We start from the raw sequence: 21,986 nt of genomic DNA, 5'->3' as shown, positions 1-21,986 counted from the left end.
AAAAAAACAAAATATTAAAAAAGGACAGAAAAATCCTAAACCTTTGCACTCTGTATTAGATCAACAGTCAGCCCTCCGTATGAAAATTCTGATGATTAGAGACTGAAATTTTCTTTCGTATAACGACAGGCCTACAGTGGTTGCACCTGAGTTGAACAATGTCACTGACGTTGCTTTTTTGGCATTATTCCCTAAACAGTACAGTATAACAGCTACGTACATAACCGGTGCATTTGGTTAGAGCAAACGGCCGGTGGAAGGATCCCGGTTCGAGCCCCCGGCTCCCCACATGCAGGGATGTCACTTCACAGGCAGTGAAGCAGGTCTGCAGGCGTCTATCTTCTCCCCTCCCCCCGTCTTCCCCTCCTCTCTTCACTTCTCTCTGTCCTATTTAAATAAATAAATAAATAAATAAATAATAATGACTAGATTCTAAGTAATCTAGAGATGAGGTAAAGTGTATGGGGTTGTGAGATGTTTCCACTCCTTATGGGCCATGGAGGTGGGGAGGGAGCATCGAAGAACACTGGTTTGCAGGAGGTCCTGTTCCTCAGGATTGACACTCCTTTTGCCTTGCCTGTTCACCATCCCACAGTGACCACTTTTCTCTTCTGTATTCAAAAACTGAATACAGGGAGTCGGCTGGTAGCACCGTGGGCTAAGTGCACGTGGTGTAAAGCGCAAGGACCAGCATACGAATCCCAGTTCCAGCCCGGCTCCCCACCTGCAGGGGAGTCACTTCACAGGTGGTGAAGCAGGTCTGCAGGTGTCTGTCTTTCTCTCCCCCGTCTCTGTCTTCCCCTCCTCTCTCCAGTTTCCTCTGTCCTACCCAACAATGACGACATCAATAACAACAACAATAATAACTACAAAAGTAAAAAAACAACAAGGGCAACAAAAGGGAATAAATAGGTAAATATTTTTTAAAAGGATTTAAAAAAACTGAACATTTGATTTTCTCTTTCCCTAGACCTCCTCTGCTCTGTGAGATTCAGAGTGTTCTCATGAGAAATATATTCCTTTAGCTTCAAACTTGAGTACCTTTTATCTATCTTAGAGTATTTTCTTTATAACAAATGTTTTATTTCTGAAATCTATATTGTTATAAAACAGTGCTACTTCAATATCATATTTTAAAAGAATGTAAACATGTAATTTCAATCATTATACAGTTATATTATGTAAAACTGTACTATACATAAGTAGTATATGTTATGTATTATTTGCAATTAATTGATATTAATTACTATCTATAGCTTGCATGATTGATATAACTGTTGTATGCTTTACATTGGGTTCTAGTTCTCCCCCGCCAAGAGAATTGGATCAGTCCTGTTAATTTTGCGGCCCGCTTGGCCCCGCCACAAGGAACCCCGTGAGAGTTCCAAAGTGCCAGAGTTCCTGAGTTCGAGAGGAAGAGAGAGTGGAGAGTTGGAGAGTTGCAGAGTAGGAGAGAACCAGAGTTCCAGAGTTCCAGAGTTAGAGAGGGTTCCTGAGTTGTAGAGGGAGAGAGAGTGTTTGTGAGAGAGGGTTCCTGAGTGCCAGAGTTTCAGAGTTACAGAGTAAGAGAGAGTTCCACAGTTGAAGAGTTTCAGAGTTCCAGGGTTGCAGAGTTCGAGAGTAAGAGAGAGTGCTTGCGCCGCCGCAAAGAGACAGCAGAGTTCTGTTTGGTGATTAGTTTGTCTTAGTTTATGAATCGTTGTTCCTGAATAAAGAAATACAGCTTCCCTGCCCAGCCGTTGTCTCCGCGTCTCTGTTACCCGCCCGTGAAGCCAGCCCAGCCGGCTGGAGCCGCTGAAATTTTAACAACATATAACATAATAAAACATATACTTATACAATAAATACATAATAACCAAATATTAAAGAATATTAATTAAGGGTGGAGAAGGAGACAGCTCAGTCTTAGAATATACTTTTCATGGTAGGGACTGTTCCATTCTCTGAGGGAGGTTAGGCAACATACTCTACCATTCGAGGAAGATGGGCCTGAAATGAGTGCAGCCTGGAATATTCCTAGCCGTGACCACAGAATGCGAGCTCAGACCTACAGGGATGCAGAGGTCACATGGGCTCCTGTGCTGACTATGGGCCCCAGGTGTCATCTATGCCGGTTACACTTAACAACATTTATACACTTTTCCCATACTTGGGAGCTACTCTCTGCCCTGACCCAGCTTTCTATTCTTTTTTCCAACTCTGACACCAGCTCCGCAGACAATACCTTGGGTCCACCTGCATGTTAGCTGTTGGGCTCAGACCAAAACTAATAAAGTCATGGGCCGCTTGGAATATACCTAAAATAGACCTATGAGCTTATTCCAAAATGGAGACCCCAAATCTTCATCTGCTATATTCTTGCCTTTAGGTTCATGATTAGTCAACAATTTGTTTGGCTTTATATCTTAATTCTTTTTCAGCCATCAGGTTCCAGATGCCAGCATGATGCCAACCTGACCTCCTTGGGCAGACAACTCCACCAATGTGTCCTGGAGCCCCACCTCCCCAGAGCCCGGCCCCACTAGGGAAAGAGAGAGGCAGACTGGGAGTATGGATCAACCTGTCAATGCCCATGTTCAGCAGGGAAGCAATTACAGAAGCCAGACCTCCCACCTTCTGTACCCCACAATGTCCCTGGGTCCATACTCCCAAAGGGATAAAGAATAGGGAAGCTTTCAAGGGAGGGGATGGGATAGGGAGTTCTGGTGGTGGGAATTGTGTGGAATTATACCCCTCTTATCCTATGATCTGGTCAATATTTCCGTTTTATAAATAAGTTTAAAAAAAGAATATAGTTTTCTTTTTCTCTCCTCCTCCTCCTCCTCCTCCTTCTTCTCTCTATTATACGTGATAGACAAAGAGAAATTGAGAAGAGAGAGGAGCTAGAGAGACCTGCTTCACACTCCTGAAACACCTCCCTGCAGATGGGAGTGGGGGCTCTACCCCCAGTCCTTGTGGATAGTAATATGTGTGCTGCTTCACCTGGTGTGTTGTGTTGCATTGTGTTGTGTTTTAGTTGCTACCAGGGTTATTGCTGCACAAAGAAGCCACTTCTGGTGACCATTTGTTTCCTTATTTTTTTTTTCTTTCTTGTATTTGATAGGACAGAAAAAAAATTGAGAGGTAAGGGTACATAGAAAGGGAGAGAGGAAGAGAGAGACCTGTTTCACCTCTAGTGAAGCTTCCTTTCTGCAGGTGGGGTGAGAGGACCTGAACTTGGGTACTTGTGCATGGTAATGTGTAGGCTAAACATGATGCAGCACTACTTGGCCCCCAGAATATAGAGTTTTCATGTCTGAGACCCCAGAGGCTCCAGGTTCAATCCCCAGGACTGAAACCAGCATGAGCTGAGCGGTATTCGGGTCTCTCCCCACTTTATGTCATTCATCACAGGAAATACATTGTACGCTTTTTAAATCACAGTCAGCCAGGATGAGAAGACCAATGTCAGCTAGGTGTGAAGGAAGGCTCTGAACACAGGCTTTGTGAAGGCAAGAATGGGAGCAGGCCCCAGCCCAGCACCTATCCTGCTTCCCTTTTTATTTTTCCCCCCAGGGTTATCATTGAGGCTCAGTGGCTGCACTACAAACCCACTGCTCCTGGTGGCCACTTTTTCCATTTTGTTGGCTAGGACAGAGAGAAATTGAGAGGGGAGGGAGAGATAGCGAGGGAGAGAGAGAGACACCTGTACACCTGCTTCACCACTTGTGAAGTTTCCTCCCTGCAGGTGGAGAGCAGGGACTCGAACCCAGATCCTTGCATGGTCCCTGCACTCAGTTCTGTGTGCTCTTAACCAGGTGCACCATCGCCTGGCCCGTCCTGCTTCCCTTCTCCATGGCAGCTCTGCATGTCGGCTCAGCTTTCACCGGGGGCAGGGACGGTGACTGCATCTCTGACGGGGTCCGCAGTAGTGAAAGCTGGATGTCCTGGACTAGTCCCCCGCCCACTGCTACAGAAAAGGGGACACACACGTCTCCAAATGGCTGATTCAGTGCAGAGGCTCTGTAGGTTGGGTATAACTAGTGGGCCTCAGGAGAGGGTGTATTGAAGCAGTGAGTGGCCAGGAGTCCTGAGCATGGTGGAGAAGGAGAAAGACCAGAGCTGGTTAGAAGGGGGGAAAGGAGTCTGAAACCTCTGAGTTTCTTTAAGAGACACAACTGAATGGCTGGACTTGGAAAAGCACATTTGCTTCTGTTCTCGCCTCACTCCTACAAGCTGGTGGGGTGTCATTTAACCTCTCAGGTCCTCTCTCCCCTAACCTGTAAAACAAGGATAATGATCCAATCACTTAGCCAGCAGATGGACTCAGAGAGCTTTCAATTTGCCAAGGACAGTGCTCAAAGTATTATCCAGGATGTCTCTCTAATGGAAATAGCTTCAGAAAAGAAGTCACCTTTGAAGAAAAGTATGATATTTCCTATATGACAAAGGGATGTTCCAGACGTAAAACAGCAGAGAGACAAATGTTGGGGGAGACAGGCCACGCCAGGTCCCCAGGGAGTTTCCACTGTTTCTTTTGCATTTATTTCCTGATTAGCATCCGAACACACTGGTGTTAATGGTGGCCTAGAGGGTCAGATTAATCAGAGAAAAGCATCCCCCTTCTGAGTGCAATTACAGCGATGATTCATGGTATTGAAATGAATCAATCACTGCTGATGACATTTACTATTTTTGCATCACTTTGGGGAGCAACTGGGACAGAAAAATCTCCAGTCCCTCAGAGGGTTAGCAGTGGCATCCTGGGTGGGAGTGGGGGAACGTTCTTCTCACGGAAGAAAGGAGGGAGGTTGTGGGGTTATTAAATTTTTTTAAATGCAATTTCTCTGTAAAGCAACATGTGATTTATGTTTTGGTTTTTTTTTTTCTTGGCCAGAGCATAGGTATTTTTTAATAGGACTGCCTCCTAGACATCAGTCACACACACCAGCACCACACCGGAGTGCGGTGGACTACTGGACACTTGCTAGCATGACATGACCACCTGCTTCATGGTGGCAGGGGTGGGGGTGGAGGTAGGTGCTGTGGGATAGCCCACTACTTCCCATCTTACCAGTTTCTGCTACGTAAGTGGAGGAAGCATCCACACCAGTCTCTTGTTAGAATGTGTAGTGATTTTACTTTGCACCATACAAACTGGATAAGCTCAGTGATAGCGTGAAATTCAGCCTGTATTTTGAGCAAGGTAACTGTTAAGCCTTTGATTGTGAATACCTTCTAGTGTATATGACTTTCTTTTTTTTAAAAAAAAAAATGTATTTTATTTATCAGATAGAGACAGCCATAAATTGAGAGGGAAGAGTGATAGAGAGGAAGAGAGATAAAGGGACCCCTGCAGCCCTGCTTCACCACTCGTGAGGCTTTCTCCCTGCAGGTGGGGGCCAGGGGCTTGAACCCGGGTCCTTGCACACTGTAATGTGTGCTCTCAGCCAGGTGCACCACCACCTGGCTGCCTTGTATATGACTTTCTACCAATAGCATCTCTGTTCATTTTTATTGCTCTTGGAGCTGGGTCCAAGACTGGGAAGGTGGATAAAATAGCAGAAAGAGGGATGAGGCTAGGTAGCATAATGATTATGCAAGGAGACTTTCATGCCTGAGGCTCCAGAGTCTCAGGTTCAATCCCTGCCACACCACCATAAACCAGAGCTGAGCAGTGCTCTGGTAGAGAGAAAGAAAGAAAGAAAGAGAGAAAGAGAGAAAGAGAGAAAGAAAGAAGAAAGGGATAAAGAAAGAAGAAAGGGAGAAAGAGAAGAAGGAAGAAGGGAGGGAGGGAGGGAGGGAAGGAAGGAAGGAAGAAAGGAAGGAAGGAAGGAAGGAAGGAAAGAAGGGGAGTTGGGCGGTAGCACAGGGGGTTAAGTGCAGGTGGCACAAAGCTCAAGGACCTGCGTACATATCCTGGTTCGAGCCCCCGGCTCCCCACCTGCAGGGGAGTCGCTTCACAGGCGGTGAAGCAGGTCTGCAGGTGTCTGTCTTTCTCTCCCCCTCTGTCTTCCCCTCCTCTCTCCATTTCTCTCTGTCCTATCCAACAACAACAACAATAATAAGGACAACAATAAAACAACAAGGGTAACAAAATGGAATAAATAAATATTTTTTAAAAAGAATTAAACAAACCAGGCTGGAAAATAATTCACTAGAATAGTGTGCTGCCTTGACAAATGCACAACCCAGATTCAAGTCCAGCCCCCACTGCATCAAAGGTGCCTTCAGTGCTGTGGTCTCTCTCTCTCTCTCTCTCCCATCTCTGTCTTTAGCAAAAGCAAAACAAAAACCTTGTAAAAACAGTGTATCCTTCGCCCACATATATATGTGGAGACATCAAGGATACTTCAGCTTTAGTCTCAGGCCTAACTTTGTTAACAGATAAAAACATTTCTTGACTCTCAAATCCCATTTGACTTTTACAATCCCTACCAGGATTCACAGCAGAGCCAAATATGTTTTGCTTTGAACAGAAACGTCTTATGTTTGGCCTTGAAGTTGAATGGAGAGAGCTGATGATCTAATACTGACACTTGGAAGCATTTCTCTGCTTTCCCCTTCAGCAAAAGAGAGCAAGACCACATAACCTCTGGTCTGCATAAATCCTGTTTCCTGCCCCTGCATCCCTGCATTAGCTCTGCTTTCAGACTCCACAGTTCACAGAGCAGCATTGTCTGAATTCAGTGGACCCTGTGCCTCTCCCATCGCAACTGCAAGCAATTCTGCCCTGATTGCTCTAACCCAGATGACCGTGCTTTGTGCTATACGGGGAGAAACTAATGAGATGGAGAACCTGCTCAGATGTGAACCTGCTGGCCCACTGCCTAATGCTCCATGCCGGGGGCCTCGGGGAGCCCACCTCCCGGATTGCCGACGTGCCTGGTTGCAACAGAACATGCTGATGTGTCTATCGATTACGGCAGGGTGCAAGCGGACTGTAAAGTAGAACAGCAGGTGAAAGGAGACTCAGTGGGGAAGAGACTAAACGCTTCCTCCCACTGCACCAGATATTCGCATCATCCCTGGAATGGCCTCTCCTCTCCTCTGCGCAGAGCACACACTGGGGACATGATGCCATGGAGCCAGGCTGGGAGAGTGACAGTCACTGTTCTCGGCCACAGCAACTTCCTGTTCACAGACACCAGTAGCAGCGCTTCAGGTGTGGGAACCTGTGTCGTCCTCACGCTTTCATCTTAGAAATGTGCTCACAGCAGCTGAGCTGTGTTGCATTAATGCCATCAGTGTGAGTCCAGATTGTGGGAGTCCCTGTGACAAGTTCTTCACCAGACTTGCTCTCTCTCAGTTCACAGATGAGGAGGATAAGACAGACTGGAAATAAAAGACAGGTGATGTGTTTTTCTGACGTACAAACGCCAACAAAACGAAAACGTGAACTAACAAGCACTTAGACAGCCCAAGGGCCCTCCTGAAGGAATTCGAAACTTCCAGGATCAAACCCTAGACTGGGTAGGCCAAACAGTCTGTCTGTTTCCCTAACAGAAGTCTGCAGGTACCAACCTCGACTGGGGTCACAATCATGGTAAATGATGAAATTGCAGTCATGTTTCCCTTAGTATTGGATTTGACCTGTCTTCTTACCCCATCTGATTCTCTGCTGGTGTCAGCCTGGGTTAGTAGCATTAAATTGAGCAAATAGGAGAAAATAAATGTTGTGGTCTTCTCCCTTCCCTGCCCCACCCAAGTAACCTCTTTCTGAAAGAAAGTCAACAAAACCACTTTCTCCAATCAATTCACGAAATTCCCCCCTGAGACTCGATGTGAATGAAAAACCCAATACCAGTCTTTCTCACATTTCAGTTAAGAGTGAAATAGTTGATGGGGCCAGGTGGTGGTGCACCTGATTAAGTGCTCACATTACAGTGTGCAAGGACCCAGGTTTGAGTTCCTGGTCCCCATTTGCAGGGAGAAAGCTTCACAAGTGATGAAGCAGGGCTGCAGGTGTCTCCCTCTCTCTCTCTCTCTCTCTCTCTCTCTCTCTCCCTTTCTATTTCCCTCTCCCCTTTCAATTTCTCTTTGTCTCTAGCCAACAGTAAATAGACTAAAATATTTTTTTTTAAATAATGGATGAAATAGCTGGGGAGAGAGTACCCATTCCTGGGTCTGTATCCAGGCTCTATCTGCAAGCATGGTTACTTACACTTGCCACTTGGTATGTGGACTTGCTCCCCCATCAATGTCTCCTGGAGAGAGAAGTCTTTGCACCTGTGCTCTCAGTTCTTGGCCACCACGCCAAATAAATAGAATGCACGTTGGGCACTGGACAGAAAGAATGTGGTGTTCTGGCTTAGTAAATTGTAGCGCTCTTACATGAGACAAAATCATTTGATGTGAAAGCAAAGCCTGTTGATTTTGATTATCATATGAGCATGCAGAAGCTTACAAATGTGTCTTGCATGAATTAGCTAATAAGCCCTCAGTCCTCCACTCAGTAGGGCACTATTCCAAATGCTGGCTTCACCCTTCCTGAACCCACATCTGTTTGTGTAAAGAGCAACACTGAGGGGTGAGGTGAAAGAGATACTCAGAAGTGCTTCATGCCACAGCCAGAGCTGTGCTAGGGTTGGCTCCGTCAGTTTGGGAGAGCTGACGGTCAAATATGCAGGGACTGTGTGAGTCACTGGTAAATTGCTGGTACCTTGGAACTAATGGAGGGATTACCCCATGAAAATCCACAGATGCAATACACTGGGTTATGTTTTATTGTATATGGTGTATGTGTGTGTGTGTGTGTGTGTGTGTGTGTGTATGTGTGTGTAAATTATTGCTTCTGCCATGTGAGTCCTCATTGCCTCATTTCTTTCTTTCTTTCTTTCTTTCTTTCTTTCTCTCTTTATTAGATAGAAATTGAGAGCGGAGGGGAGATATAGAGGGGAGAGTCAGAGAGATACCTGCAGCTCTACTTCACCACTCGTGGCTTTCCCCCTGCAGGGGGGGACCAGGGGCTTGAACCCGGGTCCTTATGCACTGCAGTGTGTGAGCTTAACCTGGTGTGCCACTGCCTGAACCCCTTACCTCAGTTTCTCTTTCTTTTTCTTTTTTTTAATTTTTTTAATATTTATTTTATTTATTTATTCCCTTTTGTTGCCCTTGTTGTTTTTTATTGTTGTAGTTATTATTGTTGTTGTCGTTGTTGGCTAGGACAGAGAGAAATGGGGAGAGGAGGGGAAGACAGAGAGGAGGAGAGAAAGACACCTGCAGACCTGCTTCACCGCCTGTGAAGCGACTCCCCTGCAGGTGGGGAGCCGGGGTTCGAACCGGGATCCTTATGCCGGTCCTTGTGCTTTGTGCCACCTGCGCTTAACTCGCTGTGCTACAGCCCGACTCCCCTTACCTCAGTTTCTAGCTCTGTTTGTTTGTTTTTTAATTATTGTTTTTTTAACAAGAGCACTGCTCAGCTCTGGTTTATGGTGGTGTGGGGCAAATTAAACCTGGGACTTTGGAGCCTCAGGCATGAGTCTCTTTGCATAACCATTATGTCATCTATCCCTGCCTCAGTTTCTACGTCTACCAATCTACTGACACCAGTCTCATAGATTCACTGTGCAGGTTAAATGGGGAGAGGTGTGCGTAGTGCAGTGGTCAGAGTTTGGGCAGTGTCTCAAGCAAGGAATCAGAGCAAGGACTTACTCGGAGAGCGTGTCGGGGTTAAGCAATAATTTTGTACTTATTTTTAGATGCCAGAGAAGGGTCACACAGTTCACATAACACACAGTCAAACCCACACCTCTCCTTACTTAACAGCTGTTCGCAGGTGAGGCTCACGACGTGGTCACCACCCGCTGTGCTGGACTGGAGGTCCTTCATCTGCTGGCGTGACCAATGAGCGAGGGACCCTGGAGGCTGGGGAAGCGGTTCCTTAGCCTGGCCACGTGTGCTTTAAGTTTGTAGCAGCACCAGCAGCATCCCGGTCAGTAACAGTGCAAGTGCTTCATCCGGCTGGTTTCTGAGCCTTTACTTATACTCAGCTTTGCCACTGGTTTTAAAGTTACATCTCCATTGGCCAATCAGGTTCGGGTTGACGTCTTACCCTCTGTATACGTGTCTCTGTCTTATCACATTATGCAGGCGCACTACGGTTACTAGTTACTAGAGTTACATGCTGACTACAGGCAGGTATCATTAAGAGGTGGCCTGATAGCCTCCATGTCTGAAGGAAGCCACCCTTTCCCACAGGACTTGCTTCATGAACCATGTTTTCAAACGCCCCGTTCTCCCCAGAAGGAAAAATACCAGCATTCCAGTGGCTACGTGCAATGCTCTAGGACTTGCCAGACTGAAGAAGTCTTCCTGAGTCTGAAGAAACCACAGGGATTGTTCCTGTGGCCAGGCGGGCAGCCTGAGAGTCTCAGCAGCAGAACCCGAGGAGCCAATGAGTCACCCTGTGCTTTGAAGCCTTGGGAAACTCAGTCACTGCTGATACTCTGGGTCAATCAACAGCAAGAGTACACAAGGTATCGCTAAAAGCTAGAGCTGGTCTCAGCCATGATATGCCTACCACTCCTTGGGCTCTCCCCAGCTCTTAAGTCACTGTTGTATTTGGGTACTCCTAGACTGTCCTCTCCAGGGAGTCAGGTGGTAGTGCAGCGGGTTAAGCGCAGGTGGCACAAAGCACAAGGACCAGCAGAAGGACCCCGGTTCAAGCCCCCGGGTCCTCACCTGCAGGGGAGTCGCTTCACAGGTGATGAAGCAGGTCTGCAGGTGTCTGTCTTTCTCTCCCCCTCTCTGTCTTCCCCTCCTCTCTCCATTTCTCTCTGTCCTATCTAACAATGATGACATCAATAATAACTACAATAATAAAACAACAAGGGTAACAAAAGGGAATAAATAAATATTTAAAAAATAAAAAAGAATTTCCTCTCCAAAAATCTTAAAGTCCAATGCTCCCATCCATATTACCATAATCTAGGACCCAGGTTCAAGTCCCCAGTCCCCACCTGCTGAGGGGAAAGTTTAGCAAACAGTGAAGTAGTGCTGCAGATGTTTGTCTTTCTCTCTCTCTCTTCCTATCTATCTCCCCCTTCAATCTTCATTTCTCTCTGTCTCTATCCAATAAATAAATAAGTGAAATATTTTAAAAACAAATATGAAAAACAGTGTGGGGGACGGGGGAGATAGTTATGCAAAAAAACTCTCATGCCTGAGGCTCCAAAGTCTCAGGTTCAATCCCCAATACCACCACAAGCCAGAGCTGAGCAGTGCTCTGGTAAAAAAAAAAAAAAAAAAATTACCAGTGTGTGGAGTGGGTTGTAAAGGTGTTTTCTGATGCGTTCTATGAAGTTCTGATCTTTCAGTGAGATGGTATTATTAAACTGTGTTCTGAAAAAATATATAATTTCACACGACTTAATAAATAAGGTAGTTTAGTGACTTGTGAGGTAGCATAGTGAACAAAGTGCTGGAGTCTGAAGCATGAGGTCTTCTCTCTCTCTCTCTCTCTCTCTCTCTCTCTCTCTGGTAGCACAGTAGGTTAAGCACACGTGGCGTGAAGCACAAAGACCAGCATAAGGATCCCGGTTCAAGCCCCCGGCTCCCCACCTGCAGTAGAGTCGCTTCACAGGCAGTGAAGCAGGTCTGCAGGTGTCTGTCTTTCTCTCTCCCTCTCTGTCTTCCCCTCCTCTCTCCATTTCTCTCTGTCTTATCTTACAACAACAATAAAAACAAGGGCAACAAAAGGGAAAAAAAAATTTTTTAAAGATTTTTTAAAAAATTATTTCTTACAGATATAAAACCCATACAATTTTCTATAGAAAAATCTGCCTCCATTTCAGAATCAATTATATTTAACCAGTGAGTTTGTTCAAAGAGAGCCACATAAATTCATTTCAGTTATAGAATAAGTGGGAAGAAAGAGACCACTATCCTTTTCCTACTGTTTAGAGTCTTTCTAAAAGAGCTGTTAAGTTTGGGGACACTAATTTTGAGAGTGAGGCTAAGTACTGAAGGTTTTCTAAGGCTCTAATGATGGACAAAGTGGCGTCCAGCCATTTAAACCTTTTGGCTTAATGAGTGAGTTATTCAGCTGGGCTCAGCCTTGCTCAACAGGTGCCCAGTTTCCTGAAGGTAATGAAAGCCTGAGCATCCTTTGCACTCAGGAATATGTTTCCTTTCAGAGTCATAAGAACAGATTCATTAAACTAATCAGAGACAGGAAGCTGTGATATGATCTCCTCAAAGATGCAAGTTAGTCAGTCAGAGTAGCCTAGTTTTGATGATCTGCATCTTCAACTCCATTGTTGTCATCTTGGAAAAGCAGGTTGAATCTTTTGAGAGCAGGAGCCACAGCAGTGGGAGGAGAAGGGGGGAGGCTGTCGGAAGAGCCCCAAGAAAAATCATACTATGTATGGTTCTATCCAGAACATCCAGTGAATCTGAATTTGATTTTGTTTTGTTACTAGATAATTCCTGTCAGCTGCTCAGGAGTGTTAATGGAACAAATGTGAAACAAGATGAAGAGTGAATATCTCTCTGTGTTAACCCTGGACATTCAATAAGAAATTCACTGTTAGGGGCCAGGCAGTAGCCCAGCAGGGTAAGTGCACATGGTGCGAAGCACAAGGACTGAAGTGCAGATCTTGGATGGACCTTGAAAAAATCATGTTGAGTGAAATAAGTCAGAAACAGAAGGATGAATATGGGATGATCTCACTCTCAGGCAGAAGTTGAAAAACAAGATCAGATGAGAAAACACAAGTAGAACCTGAAATGGAATTGGCGTATTGCACCAAAGTAAAAGACTCTGGGGTGGGTGGGTGGGGAGAATACAGGTCCAAGAAGGATTCAGAGGACCTAGTGGGGGTTGTATTGTTATATGGGAAACTGGGGAATGTTATGCATGTACAAACTATTGTACTTACTGTTGAATGTAAAACATTAATTTCCCAATAAAAAAAAAGAGAAAAAAAGAAAATTGAATGTAGGTATCAACATATTATCAATAAAAGTGGTACAATAAAAAAAAAAAAGAAAATGCATTTGGAAGAAGAGGTGATTGATAGAATTTCGTCACGGAAGAGATACGAGGATATCGGATCCAGGGAACAGATGGAAAAATTAGCCTTGGAGGGTGCCGGGAAATGTGACTTTCACTGGGATCTGGGAAAGGTGATTAATCATACCCTGGTGCTCCTTCCTTCCTACTTAGAGCCATCTGAGCCATTAAGGAGTTGGAGACTTAGCAAATAGATTTATTGTGCTAAGAGCTTGGTTTATATGTGGGACCAAGGGGAGCTTTCCTCTCTCCTCTCTGCCTCCTCAACACTCAAACATCATGACTGCCCTGTCAGCACAGGATAAGCTGCATCACACATGCTTGCATAGCCAAGGAGGGGAGACTTGCTTTGCAGGGATGGCCACCCCAGAGGTGGAAAAATGGCCAGTGTCACTGTGTTCACCCGTCTTCCTAAACTCAGCTATTGGTGGGAACAAGTGAGAAGGGCAGAAGAGTTTCTTCCCAACGTCAGTTTTTCTGGAAGAGGAAGATGTGCGGGTAGTAGATCTCAACAGGCAAGATGGAGGGGGGGGGGGGGGGGCTAGCGTTTCCCTTGGCAGTTTGAGTGGGGACAGGCAAACAGAAGCCTAATCACAGTGATGTCTGCAATGTGCAGTGGAACCATCCACTGAGAGGGTGCATAAACCCGCTAGCTTCGGGAGTCAGGCGGTAGTACAGCGGGTTAAGCGCACGTGGTGCAAAGCGCAAGGACCAGCGTAAGGATCCCAGTTCTAGCCCCCGGCTCCCCACCTGCAGGGGAGTTGCTTCACAATCAGTGAAGCAGGTCTGCAGGTGTCTATCTTTCTCTCCTCCTGTCTTCCCTTCCTCTCTCCATTTCTCTCTGTTCTATCCAACAATGATGACATCAATAACAACAGCAATAATAACTACAACAATAAAACAATAAGGGCAACAAAAAGGGAATAAATAAATAAGAAACCCTCTTGCTTCAACAGTAGCTGAACTGTTGTGTGAGGACATCCTCCTATTGAGTGATGATTTCACTCAGCTCAGGACAACTCAGCTCAGGCTTAGAAGTTGTACTGGCTGGTACTGGTGGTACTGAGGCAGAGGGTTTGAAGAGCCTGGAGAGAAATGTGCTGTTATGCATCCTAGGAGAGAGTAGCTGACAAGGGACACCAAGGGACTGCTGAGGAAGCAGCATTAAGCGCCCAAGGGAAAACAGGAAGTTCTGCTCTTGCAATGGTCTGAATCCACTTGGCCCTGTGTGTTCAGCAGCCCAAGCTTAGGAGAGTGGAAACAGCAGGAGGCTGAGCTGGTCTCCGATTGCAATTCTGCCAAGCAAGGCAAACACTGAAGGAACAGACATGGGGTCAAGGCACTTAGAGCAGTAGTTTTCCAGCCTCATTCTACCTTGGAATCAATCACCTGGGAGCCTTAAACACAGAATGGCCCCATCTCCGGAGAGTTTGACTTAATTAGCTGGGGGTGGAGCCTGGACATCCTGGTTTCCAAATCTCCCCCAGATGATCTAAATACTCAGGCAGAGCTGGGAACTGACTCACAAGTAGCACTTTCAAAGTGCTGGGCCCTAAGAGTGCATCAGCATTCTCTGGCTATTGGTCAAAAATGCAAATTCATGGGCTCCATCCCAGATGTGCTGAATGAGACTCTTAGGTGCTGGAGCCCACCCACTTACCCAGCGGCAGCTTAACATACCCTCCAGGAGGTTCTGATGGGCCAACAACTTGAGAATCACTTACTTTTTAAGGTAGGAGAGGCCAGGCGGTGTTGCACCCATAGAACTGTGTAAGGACCCAAGCAAGGATCTGGGTTCCCGCCCTCAGTTCCCCACCTACAGGGGGGTTGCTTCACAAGCAGAGAGGCAGGTCTGCTGGTGTATCTCTTTCTCTATCTCCCCCTCCTCTCTCAATTTCTCTCTGTCCTGTCCAATAAAATGAGGTGGGGGGGAATGGTCACCCTGAGCAAGTTGTGGTCTATATACATAATGGAATACTACCCAGCTATTGAAAATGATGATTGTTACCTTTTTCAGCCTATCTTAGATGGAGCTTGAAGGAATCATGTTAATTGAGATAAGTCAGAAACAGAAGGATGAATATGGGATGATCCCACTCATAGGCAGAAGTTGAAAAACAAGATCAGAAGAGAGAACACACAGCAGAACCTGGACTGGAGTTGGTGTGTTGCACCAAAGTTAAAGACTCTGGGGGCTGGGGGGTGGGGGGGGGGGGGCTCAGGTCCTGGAACATTATGGCAGAGGACCAAGTGGAAGTTGTATTGTTATTTGGAAAAGTGGGAAATAGTGTGCAAGTACAAACTATTGTATTTTACTGTTGGCTGTAAACCATTAATCCTCCAATAAAGAAATTTTTTTTAAAAATGGCCACCAGGAGCAGTGGATTCATAGTGCTGGCACTGAGCCCCAGCAGTAACCCTGGAAGCAAAAGTTAAAAATAAATTTTAAAAAAGGATCTGGTAGGGAGAGGGAAGAGCAGGGTGCACCTAGTAGACCATGTTGCAATGCACAGGACACAGGTTCAAGCCCCTGGTCCCCCTTCCTAGGGGAAAAGCTTCATGAGCAGTGAAGTGGTATTGCAGGTGTCTCTCATTCTCTCTCCCTCTCTATCTCCCTCTCTTCAATTTCTCTGTCTCTATCCAATAAATAAACAAATAAAACATTTTTACTATTTTTCTTTGGTTTTGTTTTTTTCTGAGACGTTAATGGTTTACAGCACAACTGTTGGCTCACAGGTACAATTTCTCATCTCACTAAGATAGATGTCTGCATATCTCTCACCTCCAAATTAGATCAATCATTATGCGCCAGGACCTGAAAGCCTCCCTTCCCTACACCTATCTCCCCACCCTCCTTCCCCAGAGTCCTTTGCTTTGGTGCAATACACAGCCAGTCCAAGATTTACTTTGTGCTTAATATATTTTTGAAGAGAGAGAGAGAGACTATGAGAGAGAGAGTGTGTATGAGAGAGAGGGAGGGAGATAGGGAGGGCCTTTACAACATTCTCCCTCCCTTCTGGGTCCTTCTGCAGCAGGACAAACTAGTTACCATTGGACAGATTAGTGAAAGAAAAAGACCAAAGTTAATGACATGCATGGAGACTCTACATGGCTATAAATTCTATGTTGACCAGATTAAATAGGCTTTATATCCCATCTTTAAGGGACCTAAGGCATTAAGGAGAGAAGAAAGGGTTTTACCTAACAAGGAAGGGTGACTCAGTGATGAAATATTACCCTGCCTCAAAAGGTTTCTCTAGCAAAAAGGTTTTTCTAAAGCTATCTCTAAATCCAGGGAGTCTTTGTTATTTGATGGTAGCAAGGCTCACAGGGTCTCTGTTGATCTTCGTTCCACACACAAAGGTGACATGTATTAGAGAAGACCTTTCTGAGCATCTTGGAAAAAGTTTTTCTGAATCTTCTGAGAGGCAATCAACCCTACAGATAAGAGACAGGGAGGGGGTAGAATTTAATATCTCCCAAGCTGATGTCACATGGCTATAAACAGAATAATGTCCAAGATAATGTGTGTAGGTGGCTACGTGGCATTGAGATCCAGTTATTGGAGCTCAGAGCACCTGGACATTGGTGGCTGGCTTGTCACAGTGGGACAACGAACTCCCTCAGGTGATGGAGAGCTTTGGATGTGCAAGGAGTGGAGGGGCCTGAGGTTCCAAGGGGCACAAGTGAGTGAAGACGGAGATGGAATGGCAGATGCTGTGAGGAGAGATGTTCATGTGACAGAGTGTAGTTCCTCTGAAATAATTAAAGAGGCAGGAGGATGCCCTCATTTCCTCTGGGTCCTGTGGTCTGTGGTCACAGGGGTACAGGGGGAGCAGGGGGCCTCTGAGCGGCCCTGGGGAGAGTCCCAGGTAAGCAGCAGGTGGAGAGGAGACATTGAAGATACTGAGAATGGACCACACAGCAAAGCTTCCAGAGGACAAAAGAGGCTGCTCCTGGAGGCCACTTTATTTTTTTTTCCATCTTGTTGCCCTTGTTATTATTGTTGTTATTGCTGTTGTTGTTGTTGTTGTTGGATAGGACAGAGAGAAATCGAGAGAGGAGGGGAGGACAGAGAGGCAGAGAGAAAGACAGACACCCAAAGACCTGCTTCACCATGTGAATGACCCCCCTGCAGGTGGGGAGCTGGGGGCTCAAACCAGGATCCTTACACGGTTCTTGCAATTCATGCCATGTGCACTTAACACGCTGTGTTGGATAGTATGCCAGCTCCTCCTGGCTTCTGCTTAACCATATGCCTATATAGGGATAGATTTAATCCCATTCAAAGCTTTGGTCTATTTACATAAATCACTTTTACATTTACATAAAGCACTCCCTCCAGGGCATTTGTGGTTCAGTGATAGGATTCTCGCCTGCTCTGCCCCCTCCTTGTCACACTCTGATTTTCACCAGTCACTTTTCTCTCCACCCTCTCTATGTCACATCCTGTTTCCACCCTACTTGGCAAGTATATATAAAGACAGCATTGTGAGTTTTAGGGTACTTGAGTTTAGCTTAGCTCGTCTTAGATTGTGCTGCGTCCTGCATGAATAAAGAGATACTGCCTACAGCTCAACCATGAGTCGTCTGTTACCCGCCTGTGAAGCCAGCCCGGCGAAAACAACAACGCTGTGCTACTGCCTATCCCCCAGAAGAAGACTTTTTTTTAAAAAATTTTATTATCTTTATTTATTTATTGAATAAGGACAGCCAGAAATTGAGAGGGAAGGGAGTGATAGAGAGGAAGAGAGACAGACAGACAGACAGACACTTGCAGCCCTGACCCATCACTTGAGAAGCTTTCCCCCTGTAGGTGGGGACTGCAGGCTCAAACCCAGGTCCTTACGCACTGTAGTGTGTGCACTTAAGCAGGTGTGTCACCACCTGGCTTCCCAGAGGAAGACTTTTACCCTCACTGAGAGGCCTTGGTGGAAGCTTCTTCTTTCTTTTCATTTTTCTGTTTTTTTTTCCTTCAGGATGGGCTGCCTCATTCGTATACCTCATACACTATTCCTAAGCCAACTATTTTTTTATTTTTAAAATTTTATTGGTGATTTAATAATGATTTACAAAATTACATATCAACAGGAGTATAGTTCCATTCCATTCCCACCACCAGGGTTCTGAATCTTCAGTCTCCCCACTGCAATCCACCACACTTCCCCCAAGTTTGTAGACAAGGGCCAACCATTCTCTCTACAACTATCTGTCCACATTTATACATAATTGCCACCTTTTTATTGCTGATCCAGTCCTCTCTTCCCCTCTAAGCCACTCATAACAACATAACTACCTCCAAATGTCTCTCTCTTTTTCCTCTTCTCTCTCCAGGTGCTGATGGAGGTGGAGTTCAGAGCCCTCTTCTCTTCTTCCTCCTGTCACTTCTCCCTCACTGGGGGTATGGATGAAGGTTGTTTTGGGGGTGTAGAAGGTGGGAGTTCTGGCCTAAGCCAACTGTTTTAATGAGAGAGAGAGAGAGAGATAGGAGAGAGAGAAGGAGAGATATCATAAAAATCAGAGCTTCTCTCTGCTGTGACACTTTCATGGGCTTTCAGGCCACCTGAAATGCATGGCAAGGCATTGGTCTTACCGAATGAGCTATCTTCCAGCTCCTGGGAGAATAACTTAGACTCTGTGAGCCCCATTTCTTCACCTATAAAGAGAGTGGTGATGCTAGGATGTAGGTTTGGGGTGGGAGTTGGGGTGGGGGCTATAGAATTCCACTTCTAATTTCAGTGCAGACTGAGTCTGGGTGTTGGTGGAGCCTGGTGCCTCCTTGCTGACCGGTGCCTACCTCTGCCTCTGTGTCACCTATCTGGCTCCCTCGTCCTGCTTCCTGTGGGATAGCATCCTTGCCATTTTACTGATGTCCTGTGTGACTCTGGGAAAAGCAGAGAACAGCTGAGAGTCTCCTATCTCCATCTCGGTAAATAGTGGCCCCCCTTTCTTTTTTTTTTATATTATGCATTACTTTTTATTTATTTAAGAAAGGAGACATTAACAAAACCATAGGATAAGAGGGGTACAGTTCCACACAATTCCCACCACCCGATCTCTATATCCCCTCCCCTTCCCTGATAGCTGTCCCATTCTCTATCCCTCTGGGAGCACGGACCCAGGGTCGTTGTAGGATGCAGAAGGTGGAAGGTCTGGCTTCTGGAATTGCTTCCCCGCTGAACATGGGTGTTGGCAGGTGGGTCCATACTCCCAGTCTGCCTCTCTCTTTCCCTAGTAGGGTGGGTCTCTGGGGAAGTGGAGCTCCAGTACACATTGGTGGTGTCATCTGTCCAGGGAAGTCTGGTCAGCATTGTGCGGACATCCGGAACCTGGTGGCTGAAAAGAGAGTAAACATACAAAGCCAAACAAATTGTCGAACAATCAAATTGATCATATGTATAGAAATTCTCAAAACACAGACTGAGTCTTTTTAGTACATAGGCTGTCTTTGATATGTTGACTCTCTCAAAAGCCTAGACCAGGGAGAACAGAAGCAACCGGTAGCACAGCAAGATGCTGAGTATTATACCCCAAACCCTAACAAAGGGACTTTTCAAAGTTAACCCAATCACCAAATAATGTGATAACAATAACTATCTATTGTCTTCTTGAACCCTAAGACAACAGGAACCTCACATTTCCACTATAGAGCCTATATTTCCTCCAGTCCTAGAACCTTAGGGTGGGGCCCACTTTCCTGCATGCTTCTCTCAATTTAAATCAAATAATATTGCATCCGCAGATCGCAACCCAATCAATGCAACGAGTGCCACCCCAGCATGCTTCACTTCAGACTGTGTCCAGAGACTTCAGGTGTGGAATGACAACCCTTCAGCTTCATCACTCGGGTGAGACCTTTCCTTTCATAGTATTCTCTAATTCCATTCCAGGTGGTTCGCTCCCCAATAAAGTCCCCAAACCTAGATATAGTCCAGGTCCCCTGAGACAGAGCGTAGGTTCACACGTGCCCATAAACTAGGGAAAAATATATATACCTAAAAGCAGAAGTACACAAGAGCCTGCAGGGAATACCCCCAACACTTCATCTGCACTATCCCCCACCCTTTCTTGCAGTCAAGATTAAATGAAGCAGTGTCAGTGCAGGCACGTGGCAAGTTGTAGGTCCTGACAACCGACATCAGTCCATCTCTCCATTGTCCCACATTCAGGGAAGGTTGGGGGTCTCACACTTGCCCTAGAAACTACATTGCCTGTCTCCAATGACCTCAAGACTTTCTCTCAAATACCCACAAAGTACCAGGGAGGATTCATGGCAGGGGTGCCTCCTATTCCTCTTACTCTTTTTCCTGTTAGCTCGCTGACCCAATGGTTCTTTGCTCAGCATGTAATGATCTGCTGGGAGGAGCTTCCAGACACACTGCTGTCTGTGTGCACCCTAGACTCTAAGCTCATACACCATAACTGCCTGGCATAGTTCTCAGAGGCTGGGCAGTGGTGCACCTGGTAGAGCACACATACTATAGTGCTCAAGGACCCGGGTTCAAGCCCCTAGCCTCCACTGGCAGAGGGGGAACTTCTCGAGTGGTGAAATAGTAAATAGTACTGTAGGCTTCTCTATCTCTTTTTCCTCTATCCCTCTTAATTTTTCTGTCTCTACCCAAAAAAATCCAAAAAAAAAAAAATATATATATATATATATATATATAGAGAGAGAGAGAGAGAGAGGAGAGGGAGGGGGCTTTCAGCTCTCAGCTTTCTAGTTTGACCTGCTGGGAAGCAGAACAGGGGAATGTGTTGGGTTCTTTCCCAAGTCCTGTTACACCTACAGGGAGGGGTGACCCTCCACCTCCTCCATCTGAAAGTTTCCTGGGTTCCTTCTTTGTGCCCTGATAACTCTCCTGGACCCAGTGAATTTCTGATAGGCCCCAGGGCTGTGGCTGGAGAAGACGCGTGTGCCTAGAACATGCCACGTGAACATGACCACTTAAGTTACCATAACACTGCACTGAGATTGTTCAAGAAAAATGCTGTTTGCCATGAGTGAAAAAGGAGAGCTACCTAATCCCCATAAATAAATCATCTTAGCCCTTGAGACCTTGAATTAAGTGCTTTCCAACTGAATCGGGCTATAAGCAGCAGTACTCTACTTGTCTATTAATAGCAGAAACCAGCCCATTTTGAAAATTACTGTGGGGGGGGGGAAGTCTACTTGGGGATTTATAGCACCAAAAATTGTTCTGTGGTTTTAAGTACAGCTTATTTACTCCTATTTAAGCAAAATTTGTAACAAAATGAATGGTGATGCCATTTAGAATAATCTGTTTACCAATGTGCTTTTATTTAATGTCGGTATACTGTGTTTTAACACATTTAACACACTTAGTAATAAATTAAGAAGTCGTTAAAGAAAAAGAACACACACACACACACACACACACACACACACTCTCTCTCTCTCTCTCTCTCTCTCTCTCTCTCTCTTCCTCTAAAACTGAACCAGAGAGTAGTTCTTCCCACTGTCAGCAGCGCCATACACAGGCCTGGTAAGGGCTTGCCATCTGTTCCAGAGAAGAGAAGTTCCAGAGAAGAGAAAAACCAGAGCTAGTAAAAGCTTTGCTGTAGCTACAGAGCCACCTTGTGGTTCCATGCAGCACAGTAATAAGAAGATGCCATATAATAAGCTTAGCAAAATGCAGCTTGGGGTTCTCCACCCTTATTTGCCATCAGTGAAATCCCTTCCTGCCCATAACACGGTGAGAAGGTTTGTCCAGCCCTTGTGTGTGGGCAATGAATGTGCCTCATATGGTAAGACCCTGTGAAGAGGATTCAGGTTTAAGACCTGCCAAGAACTTGAGCTCTGGGAAGTCTCAAGAGCTTTAAGAAGAGCATGTTCATCTTCCCAGAGTCCTACACAACCAATTTACTGGCTAAGCCAAGGGGGAAAAGCCGCCTTGCCTTTTCTATGTGACAAGAAAATAGTAACAATAGATATGAGACATTTCAGGATTGCTAGCAGTTCTCTAGTCCTGCA

The sequence above is a fragment of the Erinaceus europaeus genome, chromosome 10 (genome assembly GCF_950295315.1).
Source record: "Erinaceus europaeus chromosome 10, mEriEur2.1, whole genome shotgun sequence".
NCBI lineage: Eukaryota > Metazoa > Chordata > Mammalia > Eulipotyphla > Erinaceidae > Erinaceus > Erinaceus europaeus.
This window is presented reverse-complemented; position numbering follows the sequence as displayed.